The sequence below is a fragment of the Pseudochaenichthys georgianus genome, chromosome 1 (genome assembly GCF_902827115.2).
Source record: "Pseudochaenichthys georgianus chromosome 1, fPseGeo1.2, whole genome shotgun sequence".
In the NCBI taxonomy this organism is placed as follows: domain Eukaryota; kingdom Metazoa; phylum Chordata; class Actinopteri; order Perciformes; family Channichthyidae; genus Pseudochaenichthys; species Pseudochaenichthys georgianus.
Window position 1 is genome coordinate 32,199,684 of NC_047503.1, and position 19,856 is coordinate 32,219,539.

Consider the following 19,856-nt stretch of genomic DNA (forward strand, 5'->3'; position numbering starts at 1 on the left):
GCATATTACTCTCAATGAATATAAGAAAGCACTGCGTAAAGCGAGAGCAGCCTACTACTCTTCATTAATAGATGAGAATAAGAATAATGCAAGATTTATTTTCAGCACTGTAGCCAGGCTGACAGAGAGCCACAGCTCAATTGAGCCTTCTATTCCCATAGCACTCAGTAGTAATGATTTTATGTGCTTTTTTAACGATAAAATTGTTACTCTTAGAAAATAGTGTTATCAACAGCTCCCGGAAACGTAAGTTCTAATATTACACAAGATAGTTAACTAGAATGCTTTTCAGCCATAAACCTTGAACAATTAAATTCAATGATTCTCTCTTCTAAACCATCAACGTGTATGTTAGACCCAATTCCAACTAAGCTGTTGAAGGAAGTTTTTCCATTAATTAACACTTCTTTATTAAATATTATGAATATGTCTTTATTATCAGGCTATTTTCCACAATCATTCAAAGTAGCAGTGATAAAACCGCTTCTTAAAAAGCACAACCTCGATCCAGAGGTTTTAGCCAACTATAGACCTATTTCTAATCTTCCGTTCCTCTCAAAAATTCTTGAGAAAGCAGTCGCAAAACAGCTGTGTGATTACTTAAAAAACAATGATTTATTTGAAGATTTTCAGTCTGGCTTTAGAACACATCATAGCACAGAGACAGCTCTGGTTAAAGTCACAAATGACATTCTAATAGCCTCAGACAAGGGACTTGTCTCTGTTCTTGTTTTGCTCGATCTCAGTGCTGCATTTGATACTATCGACCATGACATCCTATTGCAAAGACTAGAGCACTTAGTTGGCATAAAGGGAACTGCTTTAGGCTGGTTTGGGTCCTATCTATCTGAACGCTCTCAGTTTGTACATGTCAACGATGAATCTTCCACGCAAACCAAAGTTAGCCATGGAGTGCCACAGGGCTCAGTGCTCGGACCTATTTTGTTCACATTATATATGCTTCCGTTATATTATTATAATATTATATATTATATTATATAAGGAATCATTCTGTAAACTTTCATTGTTATGCGGATGATGCTTAACTATATTTATCAATCAAGCCTGATTAAATGAATCATCTAAATAAAATTCGAGACTGCCTCAAGGACTTAAAAACGTGGATGACCTTAAACTTTTTGATGTTAACCCTCTGGAGTCTAAGGGTATTTTCTCAAATTGTTGATGTTTTCTTAAATCCCCTTTTTAAATGTATTTCTTCTAACATGGCACCCCATGTGTTAAATATCAAAATGTTCAGGACAATCTCTGGTATTGCTATATATGCAAATTACTCACCTTAGAGCACTGTTTGATGAGATAAGTAGCTCAAAAGCTTAAAATGTTACATCCGATTTTCGAAAAATCTTCAAAACTCTTGTGAAAACACAAATGTACTCATGTGATCGAATTGTTTTGGTGTTTTAGATTTGGTTACCAAAGTCTTAGGATCACAAAAGCAGTGAAATATTTGAATTACATTGTATATAAATGTGTAATTCATGTCTAAAATGAAAAAAATGTATTTCGAATTTTGAGTAAAACAGGTGTTTATCACTCTACTTTCACCACAGCAGGGACTGAGATACATTAGGACTGAATAATGACTTCATATTACATACCAAGGTTCATGTGATGTGTACAAATACAAATTGAGCATTCAACCTTTTTTTTCCACCATCAATTTATTATAAATATGTTTTTTTCAACCAACTATTTATATAAATATAAGAAACTGGAAAATCTCACTATTTACAAAATTGAACATCAGAACTTTCAACCAACTATTCATTATAAATGTTAAGACAGTGTCAAGGTCTTTGTCTGTCTTCCAAGACAGTGGGTCTGGCTGCTGTGTAGGTGGGGGTGATGGTGCATGGGCTGCTGTGTAGGTGGGGTGTACAAGTGCTATACGAGACCTCCACGAGACCTCCTTGCTGGCTGGGTTGAAGGTGATGGCTGTGGTGGAGCCTTTGTGCTGAGGTGTCTCTTGACCTGGTGGCAGCCGCAGATGGAGGCTGCTGTAGTGATGCTGGTCTGCTGGTCCTTGGTGGTGATGGCTCTGGTTAGAGATGTCCCGATCCGATCACGTGATCGGGGATCGGAGCCGATCACGTGATTTTCAAAAGATCGGAATCGGGAGAAAAAAATCGGGGATCGGGATTTTTTAAAAAAATGTTATCAATAATTTTATTTTATTTAATTTTGCAAAACAAAAATGACCATGTTCACGTCTTAAAGTCATCCTGAGGACCTAGTTTTGGTTTAAAATTACACAACATCATGTGTGTTGCTTTCTTTGGGCTTGTTTTCATAGACCTGGTTGCTTATTTCTCTCAAATCTGGCAACAGAGTGGGCGCAGTGTCTTATCGTAGCAGTAAGCTAACGAGAGGCTACGTTCAGCTGGTGACTCGGGAGTCGGGACAGAGAAAATGTCAGGAGTTTGGAAGTATTATACAATTGAAAGCGAAGGCAGTGTAACAGCCAGATGCAATGTTTGCAAGGCAGAGGTTCCGCGTGGTGGAAAGAACAGATCTACGTTCAACACGACCAATCTAATACGCTACCTGAGAAACAAACACGACGAGTACACAGCGGCCACTCAGCTAACGGCACTGAAACAATCGACACTTTCAGAGACTTTTAAAAGGAAAGAGAAACTGCCCCAGAAAAGTGAAAAGGCCAAAAAACAGCCAAGATAGCTGAATTCATCGCGTTGGATGACCAGCCGTTATCTGTTACCTTTTTCTCTTAATGCATTGCATAAAGATCGGATCGGGAAAAATCGGTATCGGCAGATTGTCAAAATCAAATGATCGGAATCGGATCGGGAGCAAAAAAAGGTGATCGGGACATCCCTAGCTCTGGTGAAGGCCCTTGAGCCACAGTAGATCTTGACCCACAGTAGATCTTGACCTGGGGGCCGGCACAGTTGGATGTTGTGGCTGCTGGATAAACGCCGCCTGTGGGCCACTAGGCCCAGACAGCTGTGAAACATCTCTGTAAAACAAATAAAAATATAGGACAATAATTACAACTAATTTCATTGAAATAAAGTTCAAGTAAAATGTTGCTCAAGCACAAATAACAATGCAGACATAAAAATAAAGTTTGGGAGGTTGCAGAAGGAGTCTCTCTCGATCTCGATCTCACACACACACACACACACACACACACACACACACACACACACACACACACACACACACACACACACACACACACACACACACACACACACACTAGGGGTGTAACGGTTCACAAACATTTCAGTTCGGAACGTACCTCGGTTTTTAGGTCACGGTTCGGTTCGGTACATTTTCGGTACAGCAGAAAAAATCATCACAAAACATAACATATTTTTAAAAAATTATTATTAAACTGTGAATAATGTATTCACTCAAATAAATACAAAATATAATAAAATAAACATTAAGGTGCAGCATTTCGATGAACTGAAATAATCTGTATTTGAACTTTACTGTACTAGTACTCACAAAACATAAACTATTAGTTTTGGGTTTTTAATTATTATTAAAATATGAATATTCACTCAAATAAATATAAAATAAAATAAACATTAAGGTGCAGCTTTTCGATGAACTGAAATAATCTGTATTTGAACTGTACTGTACTAGTACCTAAGCAGCCAGTTAGACATAATGACTTGCTTGTCATTGTATTGTCATGTTTTTTTAAAGAAAAATGTACTTGTCCACATTGCTTGCCGAAAGGGCAGATCTGCTGGCACTAGCAATGTCTCCTGCTGTGGAGAACACACCCTCTCGCTAGGGACAGAGGTAGTAGCAGATACAGCCAGGTAGCGCTTTGCTAACATGGCAACATAAGGATATTTGCCGTTTGTAATAGCTTTGGCTCGGTCTGAAGTTTTTGCGAGTGGTGGAGGCTTAAATGCTAATGGGAGTTGGGTTTGCACTTCAGTCTTTTGGTACCGGTGATATTCACGTTCGGGTGATGCCTTTTCAAATGGGTGCATGTGCAAGTTTGATGTATTGCCAGCCGCGTAACCAATTTTAGTTGAACAATGCCGACAAACAGCTTTAGTTCGGTCCACCTGTCTTTGTTCGTCATTAATCGGGCGATTATTTGATCGATTAGTCGACTAATCTAACGATTATTTTTCTGTTGTTCAATTCATAAAAAACGTAATGTAAAAAAAACGTAATGTAAAACATTTCTTTTTCACGATACTGTGTCTCAGGGGATCTTAATATTTAAGAACCTATTAATGTGTTATACCGAATAATTTCGGTACGGGTATGTGTACCGTTACACCCCTAACACACACACACACACACACACACACACACACACACACACACACACACACACACACACACACACACACACACACACACACACACACACACATTTCCAGTTACTTTACTTCAGTATAAAATCACAGACACACATCTGTACATCTGTAAATGTCTCCGTTGTGGGACGAATAAATGATTAATTTAAATCATCTACACATGTAATCTCACTTTTACACACCAAAATAACGTTAACACAGAGTAAACGTTTGCTAATGGAGTCTATTTTGTCCCAAGAAAAAGTTCATGACTATCGATAAAAAATATATATCAATAAACCTATTGTTCATTTTCGCGGTATTCCCCACACATTGCCAGTACACTATTACTGTAATAATTACACTTACCCATGTCCAAATAGATCCTTGTTGTTGTCTTTGAGTTCTTCTTCTTCAGAAGAGTCGAAGACTTTAGGTTCTGAGGCTCTATCTTCACTGCTGCTAGCGAAAAAAATCTCTAGCGAAGTCGGCAACTGTAACGTTTTTTTTAGCCATTTTCTCTGTCTCTCTCTCTCTCTCCACACAGACGTAAACTGATGGGAGACACGTGGTTTAATTTTTTATTTACTTGGTGGGTAGGTCCTTAGTGATTTCTCGATGTCCATTGGTCATTTCAGACCATGATGGCTGCCGGCCGAGATTTCCTTGACGGACACACGACTCCACCAATCCCACACAATGTAAAGTCAAGCTGCTTTGAGCGGCCATATTGGCTGATGTGCCCTGGTTACAGTCTCGCAGGAGATACCGCTGGAAAGCTACCCTTCCAGCGATTCCGCGGATATCTGAATCATGTTTCTACTCCTTATAATCGAAAATATATGATTAATTACGTAAAATGATGCGCACCTGGACGCGCCGGCGCGTCCACCGACTCCAGAGGGTTAAACACGACCAAAACTGAAGTTATTGTACTTGGCCCGAAGAATCTACGAAACAAATTATCTAAAGATATACTAACTATGGATGGCATTAATTTGGCCTCCAGTGAGACTGCAAGGAATCTTGGTGTTATATTTGATCAGGATTGATCCTTTAACACCCACATAAAATCAATTTCAAGGACCGCCTACTTCCATCTACGTAACATTGCAAAAATCAGGCATATCATTCTCAAAACGATGCAGAGAAACTAGTCCATGCATTTGTTACTTCAAGGCTGGATTATTGTAACTCCTTATTATCAGGGAGTACCAAGAAGTCAGTCAAGTCGCTTCAGCTGATTCAAAATGCTGCAGCTCGTGTACTAACCAGAGTTAGGAAAAGGGACCACATTACTCCAGTTCTGGCTGCCTTTCACTGGCTCCCTATAGAACACAGTATAGAATTTAAAATTCTTCTTCTCGCCTATAAAGCCCTTAATGGGCAGGCGCCATCTTACCTTAAAGAACTCATTATACCCTACTGTCCTACTAGGGCATTGCGTTCCAAGAATGCAGGGTTGTTGGTTGTTCCTAGAGTCTCTAAAAGTACAATGGGAGCCAGAGCCTTTTCTTATCAAGCTCCACATTTGTGGAATCAGCTTCCAGTTTGTGTTCGGGCGGCAGACACCCTATCCATTTTTAAGAGTGCACTTAAGACCTTCCTTTTTGATAAAGCTTATAGTTATGGCTGATTAGGTTCAGCCCCTAGTTTTGCTGATATAGGCTTAGTTTATCGGGGGACATCTTACTGTGGAGGAAACTTCTGTGTAGCAATGCAGTGGGAGTCACCGACTCATGAAGGAGACACAGGACGAGCAGGAGTTCTGATGTCAAACACTGGCAGTTTATTACAAGCATCGGCCAGCGAATTCATATCACAAGTCACAGCAGCAGAAAGTTCTGACTGCTCAGGTGGGTTGTCATATCAATTCTGAATCAGCCTCTCATCTTGGCAGACCTTTTAACCAGTTTGCAGGGAGTCAACCCACATATTGGGGAAGGCATCTGTGAACACCTGGAGACACTTGAATCACTTTATCTGACTCTATGGCTCTTGTGACCGAGAGTTGACCGGTCATAAAACTGATAATGGCAGCAAAAGCTGACACTTCTCATTCCTTAAGACAGATAACAGACTTTGGCTTGGTCGTAAAACGTCAACAGGCCGAAAGGTCAAATATGTGAAGTAAAGCTAAAATTATTCCCTCACACTTACTTCTTCCTTCTCTCGGTCTATACCTGTGTTCCGATTAATCCAGCTTCCCCAAATGTCTTTCTTTTTGGTGTCTATATACGCTGGGATCCGCAGTCATGGATGATCCTGCGGTCCTGTGTCCTGGATCGCGAGCCCTGGATCTTGAGTCGTGGCTGTGGTCCTGGATCATAAGTCCTGGATGGATATCCTTGTGGATTCATCTTCTTATTATACACACATGCATTTCCAAACATTTGGACTACCTATGTTGCAAATGTATTATCTTTTCAATTTACACACGGCATCTATTGCACGTCTGTCCGTCCTGGGAGAGGGATCCCTCCTCTGTTGCTCTCCCTTAGGTTTCTCCCATTTTCCCCTTTAAACTGTGGGTTTTCTCCGGAAGTTTTTCCTTGTACGATGTGAGGGTCTAAGGACAGAGGGTGTCGTATTGTCATACTGATATTCTGTACAAACTGTGAAATCCACTGAGACAAATGTAACATTTGTGATATTGGGCTATATAAATAAACATTGATTGATTGATTGAATGAGGCATTACACTTACACAGTGTGTAGGAAGTGTTATCAAAAACAATTTAAAGCACTTGAAACCACTTGAAATCACATACCCAACACCCATCTTGTCTATCCATAGACAAATAAAGTGTATTCACTGTGTACTGGAGCTTTTAACACTTTAACAGTTGTACCTAAGGTTTCTTCTCAGCTTTTAAGCTTTTGAGCCTCCAAGGTATTTTTTCAATTGCTAAAATGAAACATGAAGCAAAAACTGATTGAAACTAAAAGAAGTTTAAGCAGCAAAATTGCATCCCATATCTTGACATCTAAGCAAATTCTGGAAACTAAAAACCCTTTTTTTTGCCATTTCTGGGCAATCTTCAAGACTACAGTCAAGATCTGCTCTTTATGTGTTGAGATAACTATTCATGATTTGGTGTTGTATGCAATAAATAAAGATTGACTTTTAAAATACGTCCCTATAAATTCAAAAAGGTGTACAAACACTCACCAATCAAGTGTACATTAATATTTTGGACAAAATTGTTTGAAAAAGATCTGAGGAGTTCTGCTGATGTTGTCTGAATTGTTTAATGTTTAGACAAAAGGAACTCGGTTTTCAAAATTGTGCTAAGCAATGATAAAAACCTCAAACAGGAAAACCATGATTAAACCGCTTCCTATTCAATTGTTTATATAATATGCCAAAAGATTGATATTATTGTTTTGTAAAATGAGAAAAAAAAACTGTTTTATACCAGATTTATATATTTAAAATCTTTAGGTCAAATAAGTTGTTCCTTGTGATTTGTGTTGTACTTTATATTCAAAGGTAAAAGGGTGATGAACAAATGGCATGTATGAAAGGTTTTGTTCATACAGTATAATTATAAAGAACTTTCAGTTGTTCTAGTGAAACAGACATTGAGTCAGTGCATGTGAGTCTTTTTTCACACACTTGTTTCTTCCTGGTTGTGTCATCTTCTAAATCCGGTCGCGGTAATGGGCTTATTTGCTCACTCTTGAAGAAGACAGTAAGTGTGAACATCCAGTTCACTGATCAGACTGTTAACAATTAGATTATTCAGCAAACATTAAGCAGAACAGGAGGATGCAGCAAATGGAAGTAACAGATTATGTTAATGAGCAACCAAGACGTGAGCAGAAACGCATTGGGGATGCGTATCGAAAAGGTAACAACACACATTATTTTATTGTTTAAGAACTGCTAGACAAAACATTTTTGTAGGCTTGGCCAAAGAAAATCAGACTAACATTGTATTCAGAATGTTAATATAATGTTTGTTAAACCCCTCTTCTAAACAGTGATTTTAAACCATGGCAGGAAAAACGTTTATGTATTGTTAAAAACTCCACTTTTTATTTGACGTAATTGTAACAACCCTTCATTTGGATTAAAAATGAGTCTGAAGGCAGAGGATTAAAGAATAAGACCCAAGTTGTTACAAATGTAACTATCCATTTAGGGAACCATTAGGATGCCAACAATTATTTCTTAGGTTGGTTAATTAACTTAAGAAACTTAACATTATATGGTTAAAGTTAAGTGCAGACTAGAGAGTGTCTCATGACTGTTATCGTACACTCATACTGTTGTCTTTCTATGTGTATTGGTTTCCCAGACAGAAGACGCTGTCGGCTGATTTTCCTAATATTTGGCGTGCTGTGTATGATACAAGCCATACTCAACGTTTCTCTACGCCTCTCATGTGAGTATGTTCTCTTGGCATTGTGTAAATTAAAATGTACAAAGACAGTTGCATCACAATTGCAACAGAATATTGCTAATACACACACCCAGTAGTTTTTAGTCTTGCTTTAAAAAAAAATTCACAATTATTTGTCTGAAAAACTGAATACATTAGTTCATTTAACTTATTAATAAATATATTTTAATACAATTTGTACACTATCAGTGTGCAGGGGACCAAGTCATTTGGAATGCAACCCAACTGGTGTCAGTGATCAGAAGAAGTACAACCTTCTTCAACAAAGATTCAATGCCTTGACCAGAGACCTAAACCTGTGTGAAAACAGAAACACTGAACTGAACAACATGATAAGGAATATGGAGGATGAGATGAATAGGCTGAAGAACCCTAACTGAAAGAATTGAAGAAATTCCTCTAAGTCTTCTTACTCACTTTTGTTTCCTTCAATTCCTTCCTCCTTTACTTACTGTACCTTGAATTGTGATGTTTTTGTTTTGTTTTTTGGACAACCAATGCCATCTAGAACAGCAAATACAAAATATGTAACCTTTTTAGCATCAGATGTTTTTGTGTGATACTTGCGAGTATCACAAAAGGGGATTTAGGCGAGAAAACATTGTTTAAATATATAATTTAGATATCAATATGTCTTTATAATTGATGAACGCATTTGTAGTTGTAAGCTTTTATGTACTTATTCAAATGTTTAATGAATAGAAGACTTAAATAAAGGAATTGTCAAAATTGAAGTCCAATGTGTATTCCATTGAATATATCAATTAGTGTAATTTCTGATATTTCATCCTCCAGAGTTGAGTGGTGTGTCCTCTCAGGCGTGTCCTGCAGGTTGGACAGAGATTAACTCCAGATTTGACTTCCTCTCCAATGAGGGGAAGACTTGGGAGGACAGCAGGAAAGACTGACAGAGTAAAGACGTGTGTGTGTGTGTGTGTGTGTGTGTGTGTGTGTGTGTGTGTGTGTGTGTGTGTGTGTGTGTGTGTGTGTGTTTCTGCAGTGTGTGTGTGTGTGTGTGTGTGTGTGTGTGTGTGTGTGTGTGTGTGTGTGTGTGTGTGTGTGTGTGTGTGTGTGTGTGTGTGTGTGTGTGTGTGTGTGTGTGTGTGTGTGTGTGTGTGTGTGTGTGTGTGTGTGTGTGTGTGAGAGAATCTGTAAGCATGCACGGATCATTTCATGGGTAAAAAAAGGCCATCTTTTGAGGGATATGTTTGATGTGTCTTTGAAGAGCTGCTTGATTACTCAAAAACAAAAAACAACTGTTAGTGTGTTTATGCACCTGGCTGCCAAAGATAAACATGCAGTTTGACCAAGGGCTTATTTAATTAGTGAGCAGAGAAGGAGAATGACCTGGAGCAAAGAGAAGGAACTAAAATGAAGAAGCATGTCAGTGCAGAAGAGACTTCAGAAATAATCTTGCAGCCTTCATCTGCCAGCGAGCTGCAGGACTCATCTGAAGAAGCAACCCTGTCTCCTAAAAATTACGTTCCCACAGAACTAAACTGCATTCTCAATTACATTTAACATATTTTCTCCCACGTTACGTTCGTTATGAACGTATCTCAAATACGTATATTTTCAACATATCTTCTAGAAACATATTTTCTCCCACGTTACGTTTCTTATGAACGTATCTTAAAGACGTTTATTTTCATATCTTTGCCATTTATTGTCTTGCTTATAATGATAATAGTCATTTATAAATATCATTTTAGAGCACACATTTGAAATCAGTAGGCGAGGCTGTAATTTTGCCAGCTGTTACACTGATAAAAGTAAAACATTGGATCAACTAAAAAAAATTAGAGTAATCAATCACACAAAATATTTTACATTGACTCAATGAAAGTCCATTTCTTCAGAACAATCTGGATATTTTAACTCCAGACAAACTATTATCTGATGGTGAAGTAAACCAATTATTTTACGTTGTCCTAAATGAAAAAAGTGTTGTTGTTACTGACTGAAAAAAAACATCCAGTTGAACCTGAAATAATTAAACTAAATTCAAAACCATTTCTTAACTACCGTAAATCAAACCAATTATTTTACATTGTCTCAAATATAAAATGTAAATTGTCAGTATCTGAAATGTATAGCAATTCTAATTTAAAAATGTTATGATATAGCATTTAATGACAAATAACAAATTATTTTAGAGCACATTTATTTGAATGAAAAACAAGTTATTCACACAACCAGCTTTGGCCTCTGAGGCAGCCATTACCTGATCTTAAACAGACATTTTTTAAACAAACTTTTTGATGTTTTACTTATAAAGTACTTGACAAAAAGTACTTAACATCTTAATTATATAAAACCTTGGTTTTAGAAAATCTTACCATGTAAGAACAATGGTAACTGCAAGTGAGTGAGTGCAACAAAGTGTCTACTCTGGGGTGAACAGCTAGGTTCTATTCTATAGGTCTATTCACTTTTGGGCTCATCTTTTTTCCCTCAAGCTCCATCAGGACTTTTTGCACAACTTCAAAAGTGGATTGCAGTCCTTTAGGATATTTTAAGTTCAGTGCGTATGAGCCCGAAGAGCATGGCAAAAGCTGTCGCAACCGAGGGCAAGCCGCTGAGGACCTCTGTTCCTTCGATGAGAACCTTGACGTCTTTGGGTCGATGAAACTGATCCTCTTTCCCAATGACAAAGATTGCCATTGTTGCCTGCTCCAGTTCTCCAGCCTCAGCTTCCTGCATATCATGCAAACAAAAGGGAAATGGATGAGGACCACAGAGTGTAGTTCAACAGGCCTGAGACGCAAAAAAAGGACTATTCAGCCACTGATCCCACAGATAAAAAACAAATTCATAGATACCTCATCTAAAACCTGCAAGATCCCGTGGTCTTCTGTTTCACAACTCCTCCCCTGCTCCTGATGACCTGCAGCAGTTTGGTGGAGTGTTTGTCCAACTGCGCCAAGAACTTTGTCTCCAATGGAAATGTTGTTATGCGCATGAACTCAGCATTTACCTAGAAAATATAAGCAGCATAGAAAACAAAAAACACTGAGAATTTATAATACACATATTTTTTTAGGGCTGTCAGTCGATTAAAAATATTTAATCGCAATTAATCGCATTTTTGTCCGTAGTTAATCGCGATTAATCGCAAATTAATCGTAATTAATCGACAGCGGGGCTGTCAGCATCATGTCAGCTTGTAGATGGTATTTTAAAGTCGATGCGCTCTGAAACTACGGGGCAGCCGAGGACAAAAAATACACATGCGTTAATCGCGTTAAAATAATTAGTGGCGTTAATTTTTTTTTGCGTTACCGCGTTAACTTGACAGCCCTACTTTTTTTATAAAGAGCCAACGTTTTGATTAAAAGTACTCCAAGTCAGCTTGTATGAATGTAACTTTTTAATTAATCCACATATTTATTGAAAACCACCACCAAATAAAGACACAAAGAGTCATAGATGTAAAGCTTATATTGTGATATATATACACGCGGTTTGATTGGCTAGCAGTTGTACTGGCAGATTTTCATAAACGGGATTTGATTGGCTGACGCCTCTGTCGAAGCTTCAACAGTTGAACATGGCTCAACTTTTGAAGCTTCTTGACGCGAGCAAAGTGTAGCTACGCTCCCCACAATGCAGTTCGGTGAAGCGTGACGTCACCCCATTCAAGTGAATGGGCAGAAGCGTTGGAAGCTTCAACGCACGCCGCTGTGTGGACGGGCCGTGAGTGTGTGTGTGTGTCTGTGTATGTCTTCGTGTGTGTCTCTGTGTGGGTGTGTTTGTGTGTATGTCTCTGTGTGGGTGTGTTTGTGTGGGTGTGTGTGTGTGTGTGTGTGTGTGTGTGCAGGGCCGTATCCAGGATTTCCTAAATACCGAGGTCCAAATATGTTAGGGGGGTAAAATGATCACAAAACATTGTCAACATTCACTTTCCATGTCTCTCTCCTTTCCATAACCTGCAGCCTCTCTTCCATCGTCTTTAGTCTCTCTGTCCTCTTCCTGTTCTTTACTCTCTCTTGCCCCTTTCACACCAGAGCCTTTTCAGCTCCGGCTCGGAGCTAGAGCCTGAAAAGCGCCGGGTTTTCCTGTTCACACCGCAGCGGCGCCGGCTCTTAGCTCCGGAATCCGCTTCATTTCCAGCTCCAAAAAATTGTCGGTCCAGAGGCAAGAGCTTTGGAGCTAAGAGGCGACGTCGCTTACGTCTCTCTTACGTCGAGGCGTGCAGGAAACTAAACCCACCTCCCCTGAACATGGGTCGACTGTTATGCCTGCCTACAAGCAGTAGTGCCTATAAACACACTTTATAAAGTCAGGCAACACTAACCAGGCTTCGTGTGATTCTGTTTATTTGTACCTTACTTTGACCATCCGTTCACTGTTATCGATCATTGTGGAGAGAGGCAGACGTGTTGTTTTGTATTATTGCAGCTATCGGATGCAAGTAGTCAGTTTAGCTTCGGTTGCTATGCTAACATCACCCGTTTTATACCAGAGAAACTTTCATAACAGCGTTGTGATACCAAACAGTGTCAATTCAGACTGACACACATTCACTTAGGCTAAGGGGAACTGGGGATATGCATCAGCTGCTTGTGTGAGTCGGACAGTGAATACTTTAGAGCGGCCGCTGCAGTGTGAGCTAACCGGGAGCTAACGGGAGAATAAACTCCCGTGGAAGAGCAGCCAGCACTGCAGCGGTCGGTAAATGCTGCAGAAACACATTAATAAATAATGAACCACGGCACTCTGGAGCAAAGCATAAGGTTGGAGAAGTCGTTATTCAATTTATTCTGGCTTCGTGTGATTAAAAGCAACACGATCATCGACCCGACGCTGTTGTTGTTGTGAGCGCCGTAATGGGTGCCGTTGGGGAGCAAATCAGCGATGTAAACGGTGACGTCATGACGCAGCAGGGGCAGCTCTGGGGCGCCAGTGGGCGGTGTGCACAGAGCGGGAGCTGAAAAGGGAAACCGGAGCTGAATCAGAAAAGCTCCCGCTCGGAGCTAGAAACTGAAAAGCGCTGGTGTGAAAGCCGCATCTGTCCTCTACTCTTTCTCTTTGTTCAGTCTCTCCCTCCTTGTTCACTTGTCGCTCCTCCTCACTTGTCTCCTCCTCACTTGTCGCTCCTGCCAGTGAATTAAAAGCTATTCAGCCATTTAGTTCAATTCACTTGTTTGTTTGCATTATTTTTTTACTTTAAATCAGTTTTGTTTGATTCTCAAAAGAGAACAAAGATGTAAGCAAATTGTGTTTAAATTGTATGTTATTATGACATCATAACTGCAATAGATGTGTTGTTTTACAATTATGCCTATTGTCTATATTGTAAATGAAGACTATTGTTATAGATAAATAGATTGATAGATGGGGTTATTAAGCCTACATTCTTTTGTGTGACTGTAAAGTTCCTCCCTGACTTCCATCACCTCTCTCTCTCTCTCTCTCTCTCTCTCTCTCTCTCTCTCTCTCTCTCTCTCTCTCTCTCTCTCTCTCTCTCTCTCTCTCTCTCTCTCTCTCTCTCTCTCTCTCTCTCTCTCTCTCTCTCACCAAAGCTGAGATTCAACTGACGTAGTCCTTTCATTATATCTGAGACAGTGTAAAAAGAAAACAACACAATGTTATATCTTCAATGTTTTACTCAAATTGAAATGAAAGAAAAGCATTACAACGTTTGTTAAAAGGTAATCCTTCTGACATTGGATGAATGTAATTAACTGTAGCTCTCTAGCTAGTTTATTCACGCAATGTAAACCAAAGTATAGCCTATAGCTGCAATATCAGATAGTGTGCACTGACTAACGTAGAGCGTTCACACAGGACCTGCTGGTCCTATGATGTCCTGATGAACAGAAACACAAGCAGCCGCTGGACTCAGATCTCTAGATACCTCATCTCTCCTCCGCTGCTCCGGTTCAAGTCTGCGCTGCGGTGGTTTGTTGATACATGTCGTCTTCTTCTGTTTGCTTTAATCGAGGCTACGTAGTTATGCAGCGCCCCCATCGTCAGTAAATGGAAGTAGTACAAATAACCCCGTTTAGTGCAATTATTTCACAAGTTTAGTTATACACAGCTCGGAAAAAATTACCGAGGTCCGGACCTCGGTGACCTCAATGATGGATACGGTCATGTGTGTGTGTGTGTGTGTGTGTGTGTGTGTGTGTGTGTGTGTGTGTGTGTGTGTGTGTGTGTGTGTGTGTGTGTGTGTGTGTGTGTGTGTGCGCGCGCGCGTGCGTGCGTGTGTGTGTGTGTCTTTGTGTGTGTCTGTCTTTGTGTATGTATGTGTGTCTGTGTTTTTTAAACTTACCACAAGCAATGACCATTCACAGGAGTATAACATGCATATTCTTCCACAAATTGTTGGACCTTTGGATCGGATCTAAGGAAGGCAGACACAGGAGCAAATGATGACCATAAATCATTAGACCTATTCAACATTCTTTATATATATATATATATATATATAACTGCTGCTGCTGTAGGCCTATATTATCTTCACTTGATTTCAGTTGTATTCTTGTTTATTTATTGTATCTTTGTACTACTATCTTGCTTGCTTTCTATATCTTTAGTAAAGCAGCTTTTATCTTATCCCATTGGAAACCCAGCCAGTCATGCCGACTCCGAGTCCGAGCTGTCCAATTTAAGACGAGCATTTTGACACCTCCCCCGGCTGCGATCGGCTACTCTCGTCTACAAGCCTACTAACTATCGAAAGCCTAAAGTGCCACTATTCGCCCGTTTAAAACGCCCGTTTTTCGTAAAAAACGCCCGTTTTTCGCGCGTAAAACGCGCGTTTTACGCGCGTTCTCGACGCGTATAAAACGCGCGTTTTTTACGCGTCAAAAACGCGCGTTTTTAACCAAAAAAACGCGCGTTTTTTACGCGTATAAAACGCGCGTTTTTTTAATATGATAATGAGCCCCTCCTTCTGATTTCCATAGCCACTAAGTTTAAAGTGTCTTTAACCAATCAGTGAAGAGTAAAGCCAGACCAAAGCAATCTGTAGTTGAAAAGTTCTTGACATTTTTAGGCTTTGCTGTAAATTGTATATTATTCCAGATTCAGGGATGAAACTAATTTTCCTTTGAATATAATCAATAAATCAAACAATATAAAATATATATATAAAAAATACAATTGCCTTACCCTTTTCCTTAACCCTATGGAGTATAAGGATATTTTCTCGATATGTAGACGTCTCCTTAAATCACCTTTTAAATGTACTTATAACATGGCACCCCATATGTTACTTATCAAAATATTCAGGACACTCTGGTCTTGCTAGAGATGCAAGTCACTCACCTTAGAGCACTGTCTTATGAGATACTTAGCTGAAAATGAGAAATCCGATTTTTGGAAAACCTGAAAACCATAGGTGAAAACACATTTACTCATCTCATCTATTTTTTGGGGAGATTTGGTTTACAAAAGTAGTGAAATAATATGAATTACACTATAGGCCTATATAGATTAAATGAAATGTTATTCATGTGTAAAATAGTTCCATCCCTCTGCTTTCACCACAGAAAAGTTACATCAGGACTGATTCATCACTTCATATTCCATACCAAGGTTCATGTGATGTGTACAAATACAAATTGAGCATTAGAACTTTCTTTTTTTTCAACCAACAATTTATGTTAACATAAGAAACTGTAAAATCTCAATATTTACAATATCAGAACTTTTTCAACCAACTATTCATTATAAATGTAAAGACAGGGGGAGCAGTGTCATGGTCTTTGTCTGTCTTCCAGGACAGGGGGTCTGGCTGCTGTGTAGGTGATGGTGCATGGGCTGCTGGTGGCTGTGTCGGAGGGAGGTAGGTAGGTGTGATTGTCCCAGGTTGATGCTGGTAGCCATGTGGGAGGTACGTCTGCTAGGCGAGACTTCTTTGCTGGCTGGGTTGATCGTGATGGCTGTGGTGGAGGCCTTTGTACCGAGGTGTATCTTAATCTTGTGGCAGATGGAGGCCACTGTAGTGATGATGGTCCTCTGGTCCTTGGTGGTGAAGGCCCTTGAGCCACGGTAGATCTTGACCTGGGGGCAGGGACAGATGGAGGTTCTTGCTGCTAGGCCCAGGAAGCTGTGAAATCTGAAAAAAAAAATATAGGACAATAATTACTACTAAGTTTGTTCAAATAAAGTTCAAGTGGAATGTTTCTCAAGCATAACTCAAAATAAAATTCTCTCTCTCTCTGGAGGAGGAGGAGGAGGAGGAGGAGGAGGAGGAGGAGGAGGAGGAGGAGGAGGAGGAGGAGGAGCAGCAGCAGCGTGAGAGAGATAGAAAGAGAGACGTTGGCCCAATCCCAAACCACTCCCTCGACCCTACCCCTCCGTGATGGAGTGAACTCCGTCTGTAGCCACACTCGCAGCTCAACGAGGCTCCCTCCTGTCAGATGGAGGGAGTAAATACAGCAGCAAGCTTTGGGACGGCCTCCCCTCTCTCCGGCACAAACAGGAAGTGCCGTAACTGTATGTAACAACGGTTTCAAATCAGCATCTCTTTGACAAAAAGTTTAAATGAATAACTCAAATAAAACAATAATCGATTATTATTCGCCAGGGCTGCCGAATAATCGATTTTGATCATGGTCAGTTTCTGGCAACCCTAATTAGAAGCCGTTTCAACAATAAGGAGAGGGAGAGCTCTCTCCTGTGGGACTGAGAGAGATAACGTCAGCTCAGGGAGATTTGGTCATCATTTCCATCTATGTAATATTAGTTGTATATAAAATTAGTTAATAAATCATTCCACTGTGTGCAATAGGTCAGTACAAAATAAAAAAACACAATTTGAAAGGGGAGTGATTAGTAAAATATGCATAAATAAAAAGAAAGAATGCAGACTAGGTAAGATAAAGATAGGAGAGAGGAGTTGATCAAATATGTGTTATTGCTTGTGAGCATATTCTAATGGATTTTGATGATTGAAATATATATACTAGTACCCCCCCTAGAGGATGTGAGGTCATCACAAATAAAACAGGTTCACATGGATAGGATACTAGATAAGTGTGCACACTCATTATATACACTACACATTTTTCTTGGATTTGTTAACACTATAGTCCCTAATATATTTGTAGAAAGGCAGGAAATGGAATTAAATTGAGAAAATGTTTCATTGCCCCCTGTTCTGTGTGTCCCCCCCACTTCTCAAACCAAAGTTACACCTTTACACCCACACAATGCAAGTACACTATTACTGTAATATTTACCTATCTTCAAATGGATCCTTGTTGCTGTATTCTTCTTCTTCAGGAGAGTCGAAGCCTCCAGGTTCTGATGCTCCATCTCCACTGCTGCTAGTGTTACAAGTCCGCTGTGCAGAGCTGGTAATCAGATAATAAGCCTGTTGATCAGGAGAAAAGAATGAAGCAGAGGGAAAGTTGCTGCCGTCTGTGTGGTCGTTCTAGCCAGAATGTATTAAACAAATGAATAAATTCACTTACAAATTATATCTGTTTTCTCTATTTATCTAATCATTCTTTGTGTAACCGGTCTGGATTGACGCCACATGTATCTCTGCGTTGTGTCGAATGAAAACGACTTCCTTCGTGCCAACCAGGTTTATTATCTGTGCAAACAGAATATAATGACAGCAGGAAATGGCTTCACCAGCTTTCTACCTCAATACTTCGCCTCAGTGAGGCCTGACGCTAACTGAGAATGTAAACATACATTTAGCATATCAAAATAACCGTATGACATATTTGTCTCTAATCAAAAATGGACATAAATCCACATGCCATATTATGACTTTCATGAAGGATTAAAGCCTTTTTCATTTACAGTATATAATACAGCGAATACAGATAACACACCCTCCGGTTGACTGTAGTCACTTTAACATGGCTATGTTGTACAGGCACACCATTAGTATAGCATTAGCGCTTTAGCATTTAAATAATATGAACAATTATGAACTCAGACCAGCATTTCACATATTTATACAAACAGAATAAACTTGAAATGTAAGCCAGACTAGTGCACGGGAGTCATACACATGGTAACATGTTTCATTATTCAGGGGGCAACAGCCTGTGCTAAAGAAGCTAGCGGACGCCATTAGCCACACGCTAGTGGCGTAGCTCAAAGAATGACATTAAACTACACATAAAACAGTTTCAAACACACTTCTTAGATCGAAATATGACATAATCGGTGTCCACACTACTAACCTGTTGAACAGGAGAAATGAATGAAGCAGAGGGAACGTTGCTGCCATGTGTCTGGTCGTTCCATGGATGTATAATCGTTCTTCTTCTTCTTCTTCTTCTTCTCTCGGTTTTTTGGCGGATTGCAAACAACTTTAAGGTGCATACCGCCCCCTACTGTACAAGAGCGTGTATCAACATATCATCCTATCAGCACTTGTGGAATTATACCACTGTGTTTACGTTGTTTTAAATTCTTCCAATCAATCCTTTTTCACTCAAATACTTAAGAATGGCCTTCCTGGTAGCTCTTACCCCCTCACCTTCTGTTCCCAGTATCCCCATCAGGCTCCACTCCCTTCCTGCCTCTCTGACCCTGTCTCTTAGTTTTCCCCTCTCTGTTTTGTACATGTTGCAGTGTAATATGATATGTTCCACATTTTCTTTAAATCCACAGTTCCTATGACATAGAGTAACATTCAATGCTGTGTGATCCAGTCTGAGTCTAGCTATCATGATTTCCTAGATTAAGTTCTATGAGTAATTCTTCTCTGACAGTTGTTGTTGACTGTATACTTTTTAAAATGGATAATGAATCTGTGCATATCACCACCCTATCTGGTCTGACCTCTTCAACCCACTGTAATCCTATTATTACAGCCAGCATTTCTGTTGCACACTGAGTGATAATTGATCTGACGCTCTTCTTGAAATCAATATTTTAAAGTCTGGGATATATATACCAACTCCAACACACTCTTGTTCTTAGAACCATCTGTGTATATTTTGTGGTAATTGTGATAATTATTGACTTAATTGCACCTATACACAACCGTAACGCTTTATATTTTAATCTATAAATATTTAGTAATGACGTTTTTGCTGCTGCTGCATATATTATACACCCGTAATCCAGAGTTGTCCTCATAATTGCCCTATAGATGTCAATTAGTGCCTGTTTGTCTGCCCCCCAGTCTCATCCAGCCACTGCTCTTAAT

At 39.6% G+C, this 19,856-nt stretch overlaps 3 long non-coding RNA genes across 3 annotated transcripts; 1 reads left to right on the top strand and 2 right to left on the bottom strand.

Annotated features, from left to right (window-relative positions):
* Window positions 1-8,007: 8,007 nt before the first annotated feature.
* LOC117447090 (uncharacterized) lies at window positions 8,008-9,438 on the top strand. Its single transcript, XR_004552192.1, has 3 exons — window positions 8,008-8,170; window positions 8,621-8,707; window positions 8,915-9,438. It is a non-coding gene; the product is annotated as an uncharacterized lncRNA (long non-coding RNA).
* Window positions 9,439-10,886: 1,448 nt separating this feature from the next.
* LOC117447094 (uncharacterized) lies at window positions 10,887-14,654 on the bottom strand. Its single transcript, XR_004552194.1, has 3 exons — window positions 14,586-14,654; window positions 11,548-11,702; window positions 10,887-11,422 (listed from the first exon to the last, which is right to left on the bottom strand). It is a non-coding gene; the product is annotated as an uncharacterized lncRNA (long non-coding RNA).
* A 1,696-nt stretch (window positions 14,655-16,350) lies between these two features.
* LOC117447100 (uncharacterized) lies at window positions 16,351-19,199 on the bottom strand. The gene is made up of 4 exons (XR_004552195.2): window positions 18,883-19,199; window positions 18,154-18,278; window positions 17,920-18,053; window positions 16,351-16,793 (listed from the first exon to the last, which is right to left on the bottom strand). It is a non-coding gene; the product is annotated as an uncharacterized lncRNA (long non-coding RNA).
* Window positions 19,200-19,856: the final 657 nt, after the last annotated feature.